General features: G+C 42.6%; 1 protein-coding gene across 2 annotated transcripts in view; it reads right to left on the bottom strand.

The window, feature by feature from the left end:
* The window catches only part of GATAD2B (GATA zinc finger domain containing 2B), a 129,294-nt gene that overhangs the window by 78,677 nt on the left and 40,766 nt on the right, over window positions 1–9,851 (bottom strand). The gene's annotated exons all lie outside the window — the stretch shown is intronic.

Below are 9,851 nucleotides of genomic sequence, written 5' to 3'. Positions count from 1 at the left end.
GCAACCTCCGCCTCCTGGGCTCAGGCAATTCTCCTGCCTCAGCCTCCTGAGTAGCTGGGATTACAGGCACGCGCCACCACGCCCAGCTAATTTTTTGTATTTTTAGTAGAGACGGGGTTTCACCATGTTACCAGGATGGTCTCGATCTCTTGACCTCATGATCCACCTGCCTCAGCCTCCCAAAGTGCTGGGATTACAGGCTTGAGCCACCGCGCCCAGCCAGAATTACAATTTCTAAATGAATGCTGACCCCCGAATCGCCAATGAAAGATACAATCACTACTAATGAACCCCAAATTGGTAACACGAGCAATGTAGGGACACTCAGAACAATCTCTAACTTTTCCTTCCTTCCTGTGCTGTTTGACTGTCCTTTTGTACAATTCTAATTCTGGCAGATGGCAGGGAAAGAATACTGCATTTTCATAATATCATACTAAACAAAAAAGAAGAAATAAAGAGAAATGGGGGGGGACTCAAATGAGTAGCTAATAGATATTACTCACTCTATTATCTGGCTTTTTGCTTCTCCTTAAGAACAACCCCTCTCCCCCACCCTCGTACCCTTGGCAATTCTGAATGATTAGAAACAGTCGGCTGTGCATGGTGGCTCACAACTGTAATCCCAGCACCTTGGGAGGCTGAGGCGGGTGGATCACTTGAGGTCAGGAGTTCTAGATCAGCCTCACCAACATGGTGAAACCCTGTCTCTACTAAAAAAATATATATATATACAAAAGTTAGCCAGGTATGGTGGTGGCCACCTGTAATCTCAGCTTGTCAAGAAACTGAGGCATGAAAATCACTTGAACCTGGGAGGTGGAGGTTGCAGTGAGCAGAGATCTCGCCACTGCACTCCAGCCTGGGCTACAAAGTGAATCTATCAAAACAAAAACAAAAATAAAAACCAGGCCAGGCATGGTGGCTCAGGCCTGTAATTACAGCACTTTGGGAGGCCAAGGTAGGCAGATCACCTGAGGTCAGGAGTTCAAGACCAGCTTGGCCAACACGGTGAAACCCCGTCTCTACTAAAAATACAAAAAAATTAGCTGGGCATGGTGGCATGCGCCTGTAACCCCAGCTACTCAGGAGGCCGAGGCAGGAGAATGGCTTGAACCTGAAAAGCGGAGGGTTGCAGTGAGCCAAGAACATGCCATTGCACGCTAGCCTGGGCGGCTGAGCGAAACTCTGTCTAAAAAAAAACAAAACGGCCGGGCGCGGTGGCTCAAGCCTGTAATCCCAGCACTTTGGGAGGCCGAGGCGGGTGGATCACAAGGTCGAGAGATCGAGACCAACCTGGTCAACATGGTGAAACCCCGTCTCTACTAAAAATACAAAAAATTAGCTGGGCATGGTGGCGCGTGCCTATAATCCCAGCTACTCGGGAGGCTGAGGCAGGAGAATTGCCTGAACCCGGGAGGCGGAGGTTGCGGTGAGCCGAGATCGTGCCATTGCACTCCAGCCTGGGTAACAAGAGCGAAACTCCGTCTCAAAAAAAAAAAAAAAAAACAACCCACAGTGTGGCCTGTCCCCTGCCTCCTTGCTCCCCACCCCTAAGTATCTTGACAAACTACAGCCTGTAAAATCCAGGAGGCATTTCTCTTTAAATCATTCTTTCCTCAAGCCCATACATCTTTGAATGGGAACAGAAAGAAGAGACCCACCAGTCTGGACAACAGAGGGAGACTCATCAGTAAAAAATACAAAAATCAGTCAGGTGTGGTGGTGCACACCTGCTACTCAGGAGGCTGAGGTGGGAGGATAGCTTGAACCTGGGAAGTCGAGGCTGCTGTAAGCCATGATCACATCACTGCACTCCAGCCTGGGTGACAGAGAGAGACCCAATCTCAAAAAAAAAAGTTAAAAAAAAAAGGAGACCCAAAATAGTTACTACTTCCACTAGAACATGGTCAATACCACTTGCACACAGAAGCGCACTCATTTTGCCACAACACAAATACCTTTCTAAGAAAGCAAAAAAAAAATTTATGTGTGGGTGTGTCAAAAGGGTGTATTTCTCACCCTAAGCCTCCCCACTCTCTTGTCCATCAGCCCAAGCAAGCACAGATGACGCAGACTTCCTTATATAATGGCCTGTGATTTCCTAGACTGCAGGCCTTTCCCTTTGTGTTCTGTATACACTTATACACACGAGCGCGCGCACATTCTCATTGCTTTGCAGCCCCTGGCATGATGCCAACACTCAGTCAGCTGGTTGACTCCATTCACAGAGCAGGGTTGGAGCTGACATGAAAAAGGGGAGGGGTAGAGAGGGTAAGGGGGAGCTAGAACCATCACTGCTACAGACAAAAGAAAATTTTAAAAAGTGGGGGAGGGAGAAAGAGAAAACCTTAATATAACACTCTCCTCATTACTACGCTTGAAGATAACTAGAAGCCAGAGACCCTTACCATTATAGCAAATGGATGAAGCAGAGGAAAAGAAGATCCAAACCGAAAGGAGCTTTGTATGAGAAACAATTCTGCAACAAATTTTTTTAAAGCAACAGTGTTTATTACTTCAATCCTATTAGAAACCTCAGCATATTACCTTCTACACATAGCCAGAAACCACTAGGAAGAGCACAAAGAGATTTCAAGTTTCTGCTTTTAGCAGAGAAAAAGAAAGGATAGAGAGGGCAAAACAATTAAAAGTACTTACAGGTATACATTTTTCTGCTCCCTCCTCTAGCTTCCAGGAAAATGTGAGAAACAAGAAACAGAGAAAGAGAACAGAAAAAGGAGGAAAATAATGAGATGGGGTTAGTTTTTTTTTGGGGGGGGTGTGTAGGGTCGTGTGTGTGTGGAGGGTCCCCTTTCTTTCTCTTTTCTATCGTCTCTCTTCTATCGTAAGAGACGCTCTTTCTGTAGCACAGAGGTGGCCCCATGCGTGCCAGCCCCCTTGAGAGACCTGCACAAACCCGGTCTCCAAGCGGGCACTGCCCTGCCAATCACATGGCGTACTGTTATATTAAACAAAAGAAACAGGGGGATGCTTACTTTTACCCATGATGCCTAGCGGGGGCAGGAGGGAGGGAGAGAAAAACCAGTTGCAGCCGGTTTATAACCTCAGGACATGGAATTATCTCTTAATTTTTAAAAGTCATTTGTGGTACAAAAAAGTCTGCTAGTCTCCCCACCCTAACTATCCCCCCATTATTGTGGCCTAGTGCCAAACTTTGCCTTCATGAATGAGAGCTAGTTTCCTCTCAAATCATGATGCTTTTAACTATTTAGTTTCCAAAGCCAACATCCCAGATAGAAATTCACAGCATCAATACCAAAGCACACTCCAAATTACAATAAAATGAAAACATAACTGACCACCAAACTTCTTTTCTTTATCTCTATTGCTAGTGCTAGGGAACAAGTACTAAAAAGATAGCAGGTGTATTCATTAATTTTGTTTTTTCCTGAAGCTGTCCTACAGGTAGGACATCTGATTTAACCCTATCAATCGACACCATTCAGGGCAGTTGAATCCACACCTAACACAAATCCTAGCAAGGTTTCACAGGAAAGTAGTCAAGACAGTACATGTACACTTTTTAAAACAGGCTAGGCCTTCGTTGTGTATATTTTACTGCAATTAGAAAAAAATTTTAATGGCTTAGGCCTAGCCATAGTATCATTGCAGTATTATTCCACTTTCCTGTGTCACAGCTACAACACTCTTTCCACTCCAGCACATCCTCACCTACCATATCCCACTTACCACACACATCCCTATGTCATTCTATAGACAGATCCAGATGCTAGATATATCTGAGCTTGGTCTCTGATTAACTTTCCTTTTTCTGTTTTAGAGCAACTGGTTCCAATCATTTTATAAGGACTTTTCACTTCCCCAAAGTACTAATAGGGTGTCAGAAAATAGTGGAGAAGAAATCTAAGCAAACCAAAGAGGAATAAAGGCAATGGTAATTGTTTTCTTGGAGCTCTATTGCCTGAGGACCTTTGCTCTAGGATCTCTGTCTATCTGATGAACTAGTTACAAACAAGGAATAACAAGGTGGGGAGGGATTTTCTTACATTCAACCGGTATCTCCTATGAATATGTCATCCCAAATGTTTGCCTCATTTGGACCTCTGAAACTCATATCGTAATTACTGCCTCCATCAGTGTCTCTCACAAAGCCCTTGTTTTTCTCAAATATTAAAGTTTCTAAAGAATTTAGAGAAAAATAATCTTCACCCTACCCAAAACTATTAATTTGTAAATAAAAGTTCTCCTGAGCCATATAATATTAACTTCAATTTTCAGAAAACACTGAGCTAAACTGAAACTAGGTAGTACTGGCCACTGGCATAAGAGAAACTCAACAACTTACAAACTACAAAGAAAAACCCTTTATTTATAACACAAGCTGATCTTCAAGTAGTTGATACTGTACTATCTCAGTCACAATAAGCTGCTCGTAATAGGACACCATCAGAGATATCGAGATCTAAATACTACTATCATTTTACAATATAAAGGAAAACATGTTAAATGTGGCAAGGAAAATAGATTATTTATTCTCATTCACACTTCCACAAGAGACCAATTATGAATTTAAAACTGAAGCTCACTAGGTTCCATGTTGATGAAGGTAAGTAGGATTGTCTTTTTCTTTCTTTCTTGAGACACTCACTCTGTTGCCAGTTTGTAGTGCAGTGGTGCAATCTCAGCTCACTGCAACCTCTACCTCCCAGACTCAAGCAATTCTCCTGCCTCAGCCTCCCAAGTAGCTGGGACTACTGGCTCGTGCCACTATGCCTGGCAGATTTTCGTATTTTTAGTAGAAACGAGGTTTCACCATATTGGCCAGCATGTTCTCGATCTCTTGAGCTAGTGTAGTGATCCGCCCACCTCGGCCTCCCAAAGTGCTGGGATTAAGGTGTGAGCCATGGCACCCAGCCGATTGTCTATTTTTTAACAACCCATTCAAAAATTGTGCCCACTTTAAGTCTGCTGAATACATCTGACTGCATTGGTCAATTTTTTAAAATCAGTTTTTAATAAAAAAAGCTTAGATACAATTAAGCTGTCTGTAGCAATTACCATTAGTTTAAATTTCCAACATTGTGGAGGCTCAGGCAGTACTCTACATTTACTCTATCTCCCTCTGTATATTAGGTTGATTAGTAGTCCAGAGGTAATACAGACGCTCTCAAGCCAAGAGGTATCTTCAGGGCCTTGGAAAATTAAGAACTATACAGTAGGCAGAAACGCTACTCTTTTCAGCTAAATCATACCAAAAACTGAAGTACTTAATTGTGTGAGGTGAAAACTAAATTTAAAAATACTTCCTTTTGGTAAATATTACTCAAGTTGTGATGCCCTATAGCAGGCGTCCCCAAACTTTTTACACAGTGGGCCAGTTCACTGTCCCTCAGACCGCTGGAGGGCCGCCACATACTGTGCTCCTCTCACTGACCACCAATGCAAGAGGTGCCCCCTTCCTGAAGTGCAGCCGGGGGCCGGATAAATGGCCTCAGGGGGCCGCATGCAGCCACAGGGCTGTAGTTTGGGGATGCCTGCCCTAAAGAATACCAAGTTACCTAAAGTTAAGAAAAACATCTACATTCACTGTGCATTTAATGCACTAAGCCAGGAAAGTAGGACCTTTTCTTATTTCTTTATTTTTTTGAGATGGAGTCTCACTCTGTTGACCAGGCTGGAGTGCAGTGGCACGATCTCAGCTCACTGCAACCTTCACCTCCCAGGTTCAAGCTATTCTCCTGCCTCAACCTCCCAAGTAGCTGGGATTACATAGGCCTACCACCACGCCAAGCTAATTTTTGTATTTTTACTACAGACAGGGTTTCACTATGTTGTCCAGGCTGGTCTCAACTCCTGGCCTCAACTGATCTGCCCACCTTGCCCTCCCAAAGTGCTGGGATTACCGGAATGAGCCGATGTGTCCAGCCCTTTTTTTCTTCTTTCTATATATGAAAATTAATTCAGTGAAACTTAAATAAAGGAGCCCATATACTTTCCACTATACCATAATACCTTAAGTATTTCTCAGCAAACACTCAAGAACCCAGTTCTCCAGGGTAACCATGCTTGCCTTGACAATCTCCACTTTACCCACTGGATTAAAGAAAATATTAGCCAAATACAATGGAAGTAAAAACATACAAACTCTTTGACAGGCATGTATGATTTCTAATCATAGACAGTTTCATCCAGGACTACTTCTGAAAGGCTAAGGACATGAGCTTTAAGTCAGTGACAAGTAAAGAAAAAATATTTAAATTTTAAAAAAGGGGCCAGGCATGGCAGCTCACGCCTGTAATCCTAGCACTTTGGGAGGCTGAGGTAGGTGATGTCCTGAGGTTAAGAGTTTGAGACCAGCCTGGCCAACATGGTAAAACCCTTTCTCTACTAAAAATAGAAAAATAAGCTGAGCATGGTGGCGCATGCCTGTATTCCCAGCTACTCAGGAGGCTGAGGCAGGAGAATCGCTAGAACCCGCGAGGCAGTGAGCCAAGATCACGCCACTGCACTCCAGCCTGGGCAACAGAGCAAGACTCCATCTCAAAAAAAAAAAAAAAAAAAAAAGAAGACTAAAGATGTACAATCTAGATACAAAAAGAATTTGATAAATGTCTGAGAGGATCAAATCACAAAGAATAGCGTAAGAAAAGAGGTGATCATCTAGGCTTAGGCAACAGAGTTCAAATTAATTGCAACTGAATGCTTAAAGGTACTCCTACAAAAGAAATATAAACTTCATAGAATCAAACACTTAACAAAAACTCAATAAAATCAGAAACTGGCTAAAAAAAAAAAAAAACAGTCTTTATATTATATGCCCTTTACAAATTTTATAAATAACTTGCTAAATCTTTGTGCCCATTTTAACACACAAGTATTTGTTGTTTAACAACAGGGATACATTCTGAAAAAGGCATGATTAGGCAATTTCATTGCTGTGTAAACATTGTATACTTTTAAAAACCTAGATGGTATAGCCTGTTGCTCCTATGCTATAAACTTATACAGTCTATTACTGTATTGGTAACAATGGTAAGTATTATAATAACACAATGGTAAGTATTTGTTTAAACATATCTAAACATAGAAAATGTAAGGCAAAAAAGTATGATGTGATAACCTTAAGGGACTACCATTATGTGGGGCATGGTTGCATATCCTTGGACTCAGGAAGTAGATCAATATTAGAACCATTACAAAGGCTGAAAAATAGCTTTTTTTTTTTTTTTTTTTTTTTTTTTAACCATCTGACCAAGAAAAAAAAAATAGCTATTTCGGCCGGGTGAGGTGGCTCATGCCTGTAATCCTAGCACTTTGGGAGGCCGAGGTGGGTGGATCACCTGAGGTCAGGAGTTCAAGACCAGCCTGGCCAACATGGTGAAACCCAATCTTATTAAAAAAAAAGAAAAAAAATAGCTATTTTTTTAAAAAGCCAACATGATACTGAAACATGGCTAAATGGTTAACTTATTCACTGGTGTCCAAGAAAGCAAGCCAATGTTTGTTTATCTAGCTGTTAGTCCTCTCCTACGTCCTTACAGTCCAGTCTGCTTTGAGTGAGTCTACTCTATTTGAAGATAATCAGATCATGATGCGTCAAAATTACAACAACAAATCAGACCACAGAAGAGCAAAACCCCATTCATACGGTCAAAAAGTTACAATTTTTCTTCATTAGGTTAAAAAAAGCTGAACTAGTCAAAAGAAAACATCTGTTCTTAGGATATGAGGATTCCTCTCCACATGTATAGAAATAGTACACCAGGCAATCTAATACAAAGAAAACCATTTGCTTTCCCAATCTCTGATACACAGATTGGGAATTACACCCAAGCTAATGTACAAGGGTGAGTTAGCTGGAAAAAGGCAATTAGTGCTAACAAGAAAAGTCAGTTTTCAATAACTTGGGAGTTACAAATTAATGAATGATTGACAGGTGAAGTAAGTGTCTACCACTATTTGGGAAAATGTATTTATCAAAATTTTAGCTCAAGTAAAAACTAGGTACACTACTTTATAAAGCAGAATATGGAGTATTCTGCTTTATAAAGTAGTATTAACACAGACACAAGAAATGAGAACAAGGCTTCCAGTCTTGAGACAGCATTTAAATTAGGGAGTTTTGTTTTTCTCAAAGTAATACTCCAATTTTTTTTTTTTTTTTTTTTTTTTTTTGAGACGGAGTTTCGCTCTTGTTACCCAGGCTGGAGTGCAATGGCGCGATCTCGGCTCACCGCAACCTCCGCCTCCTGGGCTCAGGCAATTCTCCTGCCTCAGCCTCCTGAGTAGCTGGGATTACAGGCACGCACCACCATGCCCAGCTAGTTGTTTTGTATTTTTAGTAGAGACGGGGTTTCACCATGTTGACCAGGATGGTCTCGATCTCTTGACCCTCCTGATCCACCCGCCTCGGCCTCCCAAAGTGCTGGGATTACAGGCTTGAGCCACCTCGCCCGGCTTTTTTTTTTTTTTTTAAAGAGACAAGGTCTCGCTATGTTGCCCCAGTGGCTGGGGCTAAGATGTGTGCTACTGTACACAGTCAAAGCATATTCCTTAATGTGTTAACTGATTATGGGTTTACAGGAAGCAAGATAACCTCCTTAAAGACCACAGAGGCCATAAAGACTTCTACTGATTCAAGTACTGCAAATAAGCATAAAAAATTACAGCAGGCCAGGTGTGGTGGTTCACACCTGTAATCCCAGTACTCTGGGAGGCCAAGGCGGGTGGATCACTTGAGGACAGGAGGTAGAAACCACGGTGGCCAACATGGTGAAACCCTGTCTCTACTAAAAATACAAAAACTAGCCAGACGTGGTGGCACATGCCTGTAGTCCCCACTACTCAGGAGGCTGAGCCAGGACAATCACTTGAACCCAGGAGGCAGAAGTTACAGTGAGCCGAGACCACGCCACTGCACCACTCCAGCCTGGACAACAAAAAAAGACTTGGTCTCAAAAAAAAAAAAAAGATAACAAGAAACAGGTTTTCTTGCTTTGCAGCCATCTTGGCAGCTACTCTTGATTGGGGGCCAACCTGAACCTAAGGAAGAAGGTTGGTAGGCGCAAAGATGATGAAAAAAGTGGCTGGAGTTGATGGTAAACTCTAAGGTCCAACTTATTTAAAGTGAAATTGGTCATCCTTGCCAACAACTGCCATTCTTTAAGGAAATCCAAAATAGAGTACTAAACACCATGTCGGCCAAAACTGGCATCCATCACTACAGTGGCAATAACTGTAAGGCATGCAGAAAATACTACATAGTTTGTACACTGGCTATCGTTAAGCCAGGTGATTCTGATAGCATTAAAAGCAAGCCAGAACAGACTGGCAAAAAGTAAACTATGCAAAATTTTTCTTTAATAAAACTTACTGCCAGGCACAGGGGCTCATGCCTATAATACCAGCACTTTGGTAGGCCAAGGCTGCCGATCACCTAAGGTCAGGAATTCAAGACAAGCCTGACCAACATGGTGAACACCCCATCTCTACTAAAAAGATAAAAATTAGCTGGATGTGGTGGCACGCACCTGTAATCCCAGCTACTTGGGAGGTTGAGGCACGAGAAACGCTTGAATCCAGGAGGTAGAGGTTGCAGTGAGCCAAGATCGCACAAATGCACTCCAGCCTCAGTGACAGTAAGACTTCATGTCAAAAAAATAGCAAAAAATGGCCGGGCGCGGTGGCTCAAGCCTGTAATCCCAGCACTTTGGGAGGCCAAGGCCGGTGGATCACAAGGTCAAGAGATCGAGACCATCCTGGTCAACATGGTGAAACCCCGTCTCTACTAAAAATACAAAAAATTAGCTGGGCGTGGTGGCGTGTGCCTGTAATCCCAGCTACTCAGGAGGCTGAGGCAGGAGAAT

This window comes from Saimiri boliviensis, chromosome 19 (assembly GCF_048565385.1).
Source record: "Saimiri boliviensis isolate mSaiBol1 chromosome 19, mSaiBol1.pri, whole genome shotgun sequence".
Taxonomy (NCBI): domain Eukaryota; kingdom Metazoa; phylum Chordata; class Mammalia; order Primates; family Cebidae; genus Saimiri; species Saimiri boliviensis.
The sequence above is the reverse complement of the archived record's forward strand: the minus strand, read 5'-3'. Positions and strand labels throughout refer to the sequence as shown.